The sequence below is a fragment of the Camellia sinensis genome, chromosome 5 (assembly GCF_055761805.1).
Source record: "Camellia sinensis isolate YWXY chromosome 5, ASM5576180v1, whole genome shotgun sequence".
Lineage (NCBI taxonomy): Eukaryota > Viridiplantae > Streptophyta > Magnoliopsida > Ericales > Theaceae > Camellia > Camellia sinensis.
In genome coordinates, this window is record NC_138965.1 from 120,107,406 (window position 1) to 120,117,438 (window position 10,033).

General features: G+C 32.8%; 1 long non-coding RNA gene across 2 annotated transcripts; it reads right to left on the reverse strand.

Moving 5' to 3' along the window:
* Positions 1–642: 642 nt before the first annotated feature.
* Positions 643–3,815, reverse strand: LOC114262027 (uncharacterized). 2 transcript variants are annotated; one of them, XR_014328858.1, is made up of 4 exons: positions 3,691–3,815; positions 3,312–3,473; positions 1,881–2,868; positions 643–686 (listed from the first exon to the last, which is right to left on the reverse strand). It is a non-coding gene; the product is annotated as an uncharacterized LOC114262027 (long non-coding RNA). The 2 variants fall into 2 exon arrangements; XR_014328857.1 differs by lacking the exon at positions 643–686 and adding an exon at positions 1,064–1,236.
* Between the last annotated feature and the right edge of the window lie 6,218 nt (positions 3,816–10,033).

Sequence of the window (10,033 nt, forward strand, 5' to 3'; positions counted from 1 at the left end):
CTTGTCATTGGAAGTGTTGATATAGCTAATATGCATATCTGTTGAATGTGGATATAACTTGTATGCGTATCTGTTGAGATGTTGATATAACCAATGTGTTTACCTATTGTATAAGGGGAAATGTTTAATATGAGTGTTTGTCTCATATAAGTGGTTGGCCAGGTTCTGAGCCATTGATGGAAATTGTGAAATTGATAAGAAATGGAAATGGATTATGAATTGGTTTATGAAAATTGAACATCTATCAATTGCTAATGTCTTAGTCATTGCTCATACTGTGTTTAGCATATCTCTACTGGGCTGTGGCTCACCCTATATGGGAATATCATTTTCAGGTACAGGTAGCATGCCACCTCCAAGGACGTAGCTTGGGAGGCTAGAGGCGGACAGACTTTTGTTGTTTAGTTTCTTGATGTATTACATGTATATTCAAGCCAAGGGCTTAATGTGTAAATGAGTTAGTACTCTTTTGTTGTGACCAAGTGTTAACTTGGAAAGCTGTAAGTCTATAGGGCATTTGCTTTTGTCGTTAACATGTAATACTTTTGGTAATGGAACTCTGTTGAATGGAAGAATGTGGAACTTTTATATATCCAAGCATGTCTATATTGATGGGTTTAATGTTATTATTTTGAGGGCGTTACAAAACGCATGCTAACAATCTCAGCAAGAGCACAAAAAACCATCTGCACACCAGTGAATTTTAGGAAGGAAATCAAAAACTAAAGACAAAAAACAAAGGCAATTACAAGTAGATGAGTCGAGAAAGATAAGATCAAGAATAGAAACTTCAAGTAACTAGGATTAAATAAAATAAGCAATAGTAGCATAATGGGATTGTGGATCGATTCATAGGATCACATGATCATACTTTTCAAAGTGTTTTTGTGATTTTCTATGAATCTTTCCAAATCGCTACACCTTCTACCTCAAATAACAATAATAAATAAAGCTTGTAACTTATAAACATTGTGAATCAATCAACTAAGATTTGGTTTCATTTAGATTTTGCAACAAAATCCTACAAAGTTGAGGAGGTGACCATTAAGGACAATGTTGCATTGAGTGCTCCAATGTGGTGTCTCCTATTTTGAAATGTATGCTTTTAATCTTTTTCAAATTTGCTTTTTTATTTGTATTTGAATTTTTTGGTTATTTGATTCCAGATGTTTCATAGCAGTTGAATCCACCTCTATATTTACCAACCCAAGCTTTTAAATCCCACCAAGTAAGCACCTAACAAAAAGAAGAGAAAGCAAATAAACTTTAATTAAAGGGAACACAATGATATGAATTGGTTGTAATTCTAAATTTAAATATGGATTAGTTAGTGAATACACCTATGTAGAAATAGATGAATGTAAGAAAGTATGTGACAATTTCAGAAGGATTTGCATTAAATAGTAGGCAGGATAAAAAAAAATGGGAAAAAAAATTATAGGTGGCGGCTTCAATGGCCACATCTTATGGAGGAGCAGAAATGTTGAAAAGAGCTATGAACATTATAATTAATTATAAATGAAACAATGTCCAATGGGGAATCTAAAGATAGTGGGCCATCATCTAAAAATTTTTGGTGGTGGAATGAAAAGCTTTAAAAAGTAATTAATATAACATAATGTTGGATAGCTTGATATATATTGTTGGGTTCATTTCCTAACAACTTAAGCTTTTGGGACTAGTGGTGACTTAACAATGAGTTTGTCACAAAGGATAATAGTTCCCTAAAGAGCATGGTTTGACTAGTCGGCCTTCCCTTTGAATGTATGGTGAAACTATGACCAAGGATAAACACCTCAAAGTTTTTAAATTTCTTAGGATGGAAAAGAATAAATCAGTCACATAATGGCATCTTTTTTACATCCATGTAGAGTACTTACTGGTTTTACTCTTGAAATAAAGTGTTTTGACAGTATAATTTATGCAATTGCCTGCAAGAAAAAGGCAGCATGTTAGAAAAAGAGAGTCAAAGCCACTCAGTTAAATTCACTGATCTCAACTGCAGGAATTAGTCTATCCCTCCTTCAGTCCAGGAACAACATTAGTCCAAATGATCTAAAATTTTTACTATTATGACCTTGTGTTTTTTGTACATTTTGTACATGGGGTATGTATGCCCCTCTTGATTCATTGTACTTGACTTCTATTCTTTCATATATCTTTATTGAAAATCTCACCTAGCAAAAAAAGAAAAAACAAGTTAAAGCTTCCCAAATGACTCAAGGAGGGCTAGAAAGAATGTGGAAGGTGATTGTGATTTCTTGTGATAATTTATTTAGATTCTCACAACCATCAAAAGCCAATTGATGGAAAATGACAATTACTTCCCACAGTTTGCATGCTGTCACCAAAAGAGCTCCAGCATGTTTTGATTAACCTGATTATGGAAGTTAGCTTATCCATATACCACCTTTCGCGTTTAAATTAAGTTCAAAACCTGCCCTATAATTCAGTAGCTGATGGTAACTATTCAAAGATTGGGTGAAGTTTGTCAACTGGTCATGGAAAATAAATTATGCTTTCTTAGTTGTCTTATAGATAACCAATGAAGCTGAAAATGGTGACCAGTAACAAAGAAGATGAAGAGGGAGGGGGTAGCAGGAGAACATAGTAGCAGGGGAAGCATTCAAAATATCCAGTTATGATAAATACATGCCAGAAAATAAATATTTTGCAGATCCATATTATTTAATCTTACCCTTAACTCTACCCGAGAAACATAAGGTCTATTCTCGGCATCGTGAGAAAATCGCACTTTTCCCTGCTTCTCCCTAGATTTGCTCAACTCTTTACTAACAATAGGATGATTCCACATCTCTTCCATGTCTTCTGGAGAAGCTCTAGAGTCCCAAGTTATGTTAGCAGCACCTGCTCCCTCATGTAAAGAAAGTAAGTGAAGTCATCTGAGGGTACATAATTGATAGTTTTTACCAAGAATGAATATTTAATATAGCTAATCATAAAAAAAATAAAATAAAAAATAAAAAAAGAAGTGGACATTTTCTAGATTCTGAAAATTGTCAACTCTTTTTTACATGTCAAACGTTACCACCTCCACGTATATTCATTGCAGTCAATATATCCTTTTGTGCGCAAAGAGGAACTACCTTTTACTTAATTTTGTATTGCTGTAGTGTGACAGATTATGGGTAGATCTTAGTAAATCATACTTCTCAGAATCCCATTCTACTCAATAACATTTATAATTATTCAAAATCCTTTTTAGAAACAAGCAATTCTTAGTAATAAAACACAACCACAAATGTTGAACAAAAATTAGAAAGCATAAGTAAGAATGTTCACACTCTTACAATGACATTTAAGTAAGAATCCAGCTTGTGTAGATTTTCATAAATTAAGTTGATAGCATCTCTAATCTCACAATCTGTCCATTGAGAGCCTTCCTGGTTCACTTCTGGCAATTTCTCAAACATTAGAGGGAATGAATAGCTTCCATCAACAGAAGAGTCACTCTGCACAGTAATTACACAAATAGAAAATGGTATAAAAGTACATCAAAATTAATGGTAAGTAGTTCTACCTTCTTTCGATGCTTTATGTTTATGAATAAAATTAGAAGTTACAAGAGAAAAACAAAAGAAAAGAGAGGAAAACAATACAAAGGTAAATTGCAACTACAATAGGGAAAGCCGAAGGAAGACAAAGTAGGTCATCTGTGAGAGAAGTGACCTGACACATTGTATGAAAATGGCCAATTGACGCCTCCAATTTTGAAAATAAACCACTAATAGTGACCAATAATGAGGGCAATGACTTCTCAGGATGCTTTACTAATTCCTCCCCGAATTTGTCAATCAACAAGAAATTAGTCCAGAATTAATTATTTTGTCTCAAAACAAAGAGATAAAAGACATATAATATATGCATATGTAGCCTAAGATCTATTTATTTGTTCAATTATCTTTATTTAGGTTTCTTGGAGAATTCCTTATCTTTTACTCTATTTATGTTTTCTTATAGGGTTGTGCACGAACCAAACTGGTGCAGTTTTAAGGAGGAAATGGGATCAAACTATTCCTTTCAGTTCTAGGAAATTTAAAACCAGAATCGGTCAGTTAAAACTATGTAACTGAACCATAGAAACCAGTTTGGTTCCCTGGTTTTAACCTATTCCAATTCAAAAACATTTATCAATAGAAGATCAATTAATTGCAGCATAACATAGGAGCAACTATATAGATTTATTACTTAAATACTTGTCAAAAATTGCAGGAATCGTGCTAACACGTAACGAATCTTCGTAAGAAACGCAATTCCGCGTTTCTTAGAAAGAAACGTATAGGAATCGCGTTTCTGTAGAGAGAGAAACGCGATCCTGTCCAAGATGGGATCGTTGGTGAAGAAGAACAAAAACCCTAGCTTGTAAAGAGAGAGGAGAAAGACAGTGAAGAAGAACCTGATTGAGACTGGGTATGTCCTTTGCTTCGTTTTTCTTCTTCTTTCATCACTTCGAAGGTCGTCTCTCTCTCTCTCTGTTTTTCGTCTCTATCGCAGTTCGTCTCTCTCTCTGTGTGTTTTTCGTCTGTTGTAGTTCGTCTCTCTCTCTCTCTGGCAGATCGTCTTTCTCTCTCTCTCTCTCTCATAGATCGTCTCTCTCTCTCTCTCGCAGATCCTCTCCTTGCTGATCGTCATTGTCTCCTCTGCCATCGTTTCCTCTGCCTTCTCTCACTCGCGCTCTCTCTCTCTGGCCTTCTGTTCTGTCACGATATATACGTAATAAATAAGTAATATATATATATATATAAGATAAAACATATAAATAAATATATATATTTAAAAAATAAAAAAATAAAAAATATTAACACATTATTATTTAATATATATCATATATATACATATAAATATATAATAAAAAAATAAAAATATTAATATATATAATCTTTATAATATATTTACATAAAAAAATATTAACACATACAAATATAATATATATATATATATATATGAGTATATATTATACATATTAATAAAAAAAACACACACATATATGTAAAATATAATAAAAATAAATTACCAATAACACATATTTTAAAAATATAATAAATAAATAAAATAATTAATGTGTATTAAAATAAAAATATTTGTAAAAAAAACTTCTAATATGAATTAATATATATATATATATATATTACCGCTTCCCGAGGCGCTCCCAACCTAAGAAACTTCTATTGGCTCACGCTTCCTCGCTCCCACCCCCGCTCCCGCCCCCGCTTCCGCTTCCGCTTCATGCAACTAAGCTAAATTTAAGTCATAATATTTATGTGTGTAAGCAAATATTGGTTATATTAATTTATTAGTGTGAGATTCCAACAAATTAAGAACAACTCAGTTGATTAATACATGTGAAGGTTAAAGTTGGAAATCTAAGGTTTGATTTCTCCTCTCAACACCTTAATATTTTTTACTTCACCTACTAAAATTAGTTTATAAAAAATAAAATAAACATAGGGAAAAGTTTGGTTTGGTTAAGTTCACTACGATTCTTTTGAGCCTTAATCCACGAGTCAAACCATAATCAACGGTTCTTGATTATTTAGAATTGGAACCAAATCATCTCTTAAAAAAATTTAGTTTTCTTCTCTTTTGAATTTCCAATCTATTTTTAAAACCGACTTTGTTAACTATTTTCCGTTTTTCTTTTTATGCACTGGTGAAGAGTGCAAAGTGTTCTATTATGAAACTTCTCTTCTCCAATTTCTATTGATGAAATGCAAACTTTTACCTACATAATATTATATTTAAATTTCACACAACGCATTATATTTTTTTGAAATATTTCACTTGTTTATTATAGTTTAGGCTTATTTTGTGTATATGTTCCAATAAATTTTATTCAAATTAAACTATTATGTAATTTTCTTTTTCGATAAGATCTTATGATCCTTGATCTAATCATGTAAACCCCTTTGTCAATCCAATGTAGCATCCCGATTTTGACAATATGTTCATTATGGCTAGAAAATGGAAAAAAGTATAAAATAAAGTAAGCATGCAAGACCTAAGATCAGAACAACTGTACATTTAAGAAAATGCACCATCATGTAAACCAACAAACAGGAAAACGAAGATACCATGATCACTGAGGAATGAAAAAAGAAAAGAAAAATGCAATTTGAAACATACTTCCATCTCCATCAAACCTATCGTTCTCGATGTGAAATTCTCTAGATTTCAAAAATTCAAGCAAAATGTAGAGGGGCGGAAAAAAATCACAAGTAAAACTTGACAACCAAAAAGAAAATCAAGTGATTGCTTTGATCATAAATAGACAAATTAAATTGTATGTATATATGCAAATCTTAAAAGCAAAGAAAGAAAAAAAAATCAAATAGAGACAAACTGAAGTGAATCATCAATCATCACCTAATAGTGATTTGAGCAAAACAATAAGCAAAACTAGAAACAAAGAAGATAATGATTTAAGCAAAAAGTGGAAACAGAGCACAGAAGAAGAGATTCATGGAGCTGAAGAAACATCTAAGAAGACGAAGAGTTCCAAACAGAGCACAGAAGAAATATCTAACCTCTGATCGTAGAAAACGAAGATCACGGATCTAAAGAAGAGTTCCAAATCACGGTACTCAAAGTCGAACTTCGAAATCGCAATCGCTCTGTGCTCAAGAAGAAGAATCACCGAGCTGAATAAGAATCACCGGATCAAGAGAGAGAACTTCATATTGATTCAATCCTCTGAGAGAAAGAGAGTGAGGGAGAGATTTGAACTTCATATGTAGACGGCGGTGCTCAAAATAGGTTTTCAAAATAAAGGTTTGGAGAGACGGGATAGGGTTTGAGGGGAGAGAGGATGGAGGCGCTTTTCAAACGTCTCCTAATCACCAAACGGTGCCGTTTTAATTAATAACAATTACGACGTTTAAAAAATGCCGTTAATTTTAAAAAATAGTGACGTTTAACAAAACGCCATTAAATCCCCAAATTCCTGTAGTGATATAGTAAGTAAATTATCATTTGTCTTTCAATTACTCAATAAAAGTAATTATCATATATTACTTGAATTTTTTCTCGATACGTTGTAGTCTAATTATCCCCTTATTGTGTGGGTTCTGGGATTGAAAATTCCTACATATTACCACTACTAATACAAAAATAAATAAATAAACAATTATAAGGGGAAATACACACACACAAAAGAAGAAGAAGTAAACAAATAAACTAGCCTCAATGTTTAACCTTTAACCCTTGTAACAAAATAAGTCTCGAATTTTTAATTTTATCAATTTAAATTTTAACCTTTTGATTTGTTTTCAATCTAAATATTTGCGTATTTTTGTTAAGTAAAACTAACATAAAAAAGAATATTTTAGTGATTAAATTCAATGTAGGTGTACATAAAATGAGTCTAAATTGACAAAATTAAAAACTTTGTATTTATTTTATTTTTTAGGGTCAAATCCTGAATTGTTTTAAAATTACCCCTAATTATATTAAGAAAAAAATTATATCATGACTAGCTAATTTCATATTCAAAAATAATTTGACAAAGGAAAATCCTATACAAACTAACACTATCAACTTTTCTAACTAAATGACATTATCATGCAATAAAGAATTTTAGAATTTGAAACAGAATACACTTTAGTAATGTGATTTGTGCCATATTAGTAAGTAAGAAATTTTTTCAATTTTTTTTTTCATTTGTATAGTATTAAATCTAATTCCGCCTCTTACCAAGGTGGTGTCAACAGTAATGTTGCTTTGTTTCAAAATATAGTGATAATTTCCTCTCACTTAAGCTTTTATTTGCTTGCAGAGTATAGTGGGCTCTATAGAAAAACACCAACATGGACTAATTAGACGGACCATCAGGAAGTAATGATGGCTCGATAGAAAAACATTAACATGGACTAATTAGATGGATCCCTCCTCCCTTGAGGTTCTTAACAAACACATAGATTATTTTAGTAGAGGGCCATGTATTTATCGATTACGATGATTCAATTGTTGGGATATTGAGAGGGAGATTTATGACTAGACATGGGCTGAGCTAGTTTGGGCCTCAGTCAAGGACTTTGCTTAGACGAAATGAGGCCACACGGTCAACCAGGGTTTGGGCACGGTCAGATGTTTGATATGAGCTGGACCGAAACCTTTGCCTAGTCAAGCTGAGGGTAGAAGTTGGAGGTACTAGCCTGGTCCGGAGATGTGCATTTCACTAAGATTGGATGGAATTTGTCCCTAGAAGACTAGGTTCGACCGAGCAAGAGCTCGTCGTGGACTGTACAGCTTGGTTGAGCCCATGCGCAGGTTTGTCTAATGGGACCGGGCAGTTAGCGTGGTCCTGAAGGAAGACTGTCGTGTTGTGCTTGGCACAGCTCAGTAAGGGGTGCTACGTGACGTGTTTGGATTGCATGAAGGAGATTCCACCGTCCATACACGTCAATACCGTTATGCGGTTTTGTCATTTGGTGTTTGGTGGTATTTATATCTATATATGGAAGAAAGTAAGAGGGGGGCATGTCCACACGTCTAGAGAAGGATAGGCATAGTGTTGCACACAGAAACTATATAAACTGTGTTATGCCTCCATGCACAGGTTTGAAAGTTCTAGTTATCAAAGCTACCTACCACTTTCTCTCCTCTTTCTCTCTTTTCCTCCCTAAGTGTGTTGACTTGATCGTCGGAGGGGTTTTCCAGTTGCACACCGCCGAGCAGCTCGCCGTCTTTGTGTTCTTAGGTCATTCGGAATGAAGCGAAGCTTGGACACGAGGAGTATGGAAAGCAACGAATATTTCCTCCCTGTAAAGATACTGTCAAATTAATCTAAAAATGGACCATATATTTTTACACAAAAAATTATAACTCACTCCATACTTATTTTTTTATTTTTATTTTTTCCTTTCAAATGTTACCGTTAGAGGTGTGTGTCATATGCACCTTATTATAAATTGGCATAATTTTATTATAAAATTTTATAACATTAACTATGTACAAAATGCGTAACCTTGTCACAAATTGGCGTTAAAAAAAATATCGTAACCAAGTTACAAACGTTTATTGCATGAATCACAAAATTTTGAACATTTTATTATGCTAATATATGGTTAATGTCACAAAATTTTCTAATAAAATTATGCTAATTTATAATATGGTGCATTTTATTATGCTAATTTGTGGTTGATGGTACAAAATAAGTACCACAAACTTTCCCTAATTTCTATATCTATATGTTTACTTTTTAAAAAATTTCTTTTATAATGAGTAGTTAATGTTGAATCATAAGAGTTCACATCATTGAAGGCGACACAAAAAATCGCCCATGGTATTGACGTGGCCATGCCACAAAGTCATCCAAATCATTTATTTGTGTGGAACTCATGTGGAATTTACACAGATAAATAATTTGGATGGCTTTGAGGCAATGTCACATATATCTTTTTCTACAAAATCATAACAAACTACCTCTTCCGTATAATTGAAGTTGTTGGACGTAATTGATTAAAGGATCATTCTCAGCGTTAAGCTCCTTTTTATATTTTTCACACCTTTTCATATTCCTAGGAGGTCTTAACATAGACATGCATCGATAATTCAAACCATCTATTTCGCATGTCTCGCAGTAAATATTGTTTATGTAAAGTATTAATTTTATCAAACAATTATAACATAAACAAATCATATTTTATTTTATAAAATGAATAGTTTAAGTTTACAATTATATTTATCGTTCATTTATAAAACAAAATGTGATTTATTTCTATATTTATAGTTGTTTGATGAAATAATTTTTTGCATAGATGACTTTTATTGTGAGACCTACAAGATAGACCATTTAGATTATCGATGCGAGTCTGAATTGAGACCCATAAAAAAATATAAAAGGGTATAAAAAAATAAAAGTATAGAGGAGAGCTCATTTCTACCCTCAAACCTAGTCTAATTTCAATCTCCTTATCATATGAGAGGGAGTTTTTATGTGCATTAGGGCCGAGCTAGGCAAAGGCGCGATAATGGGCCGTTTTATGGACCGAGGTAAAAAGGGCTGAGTGTAGAG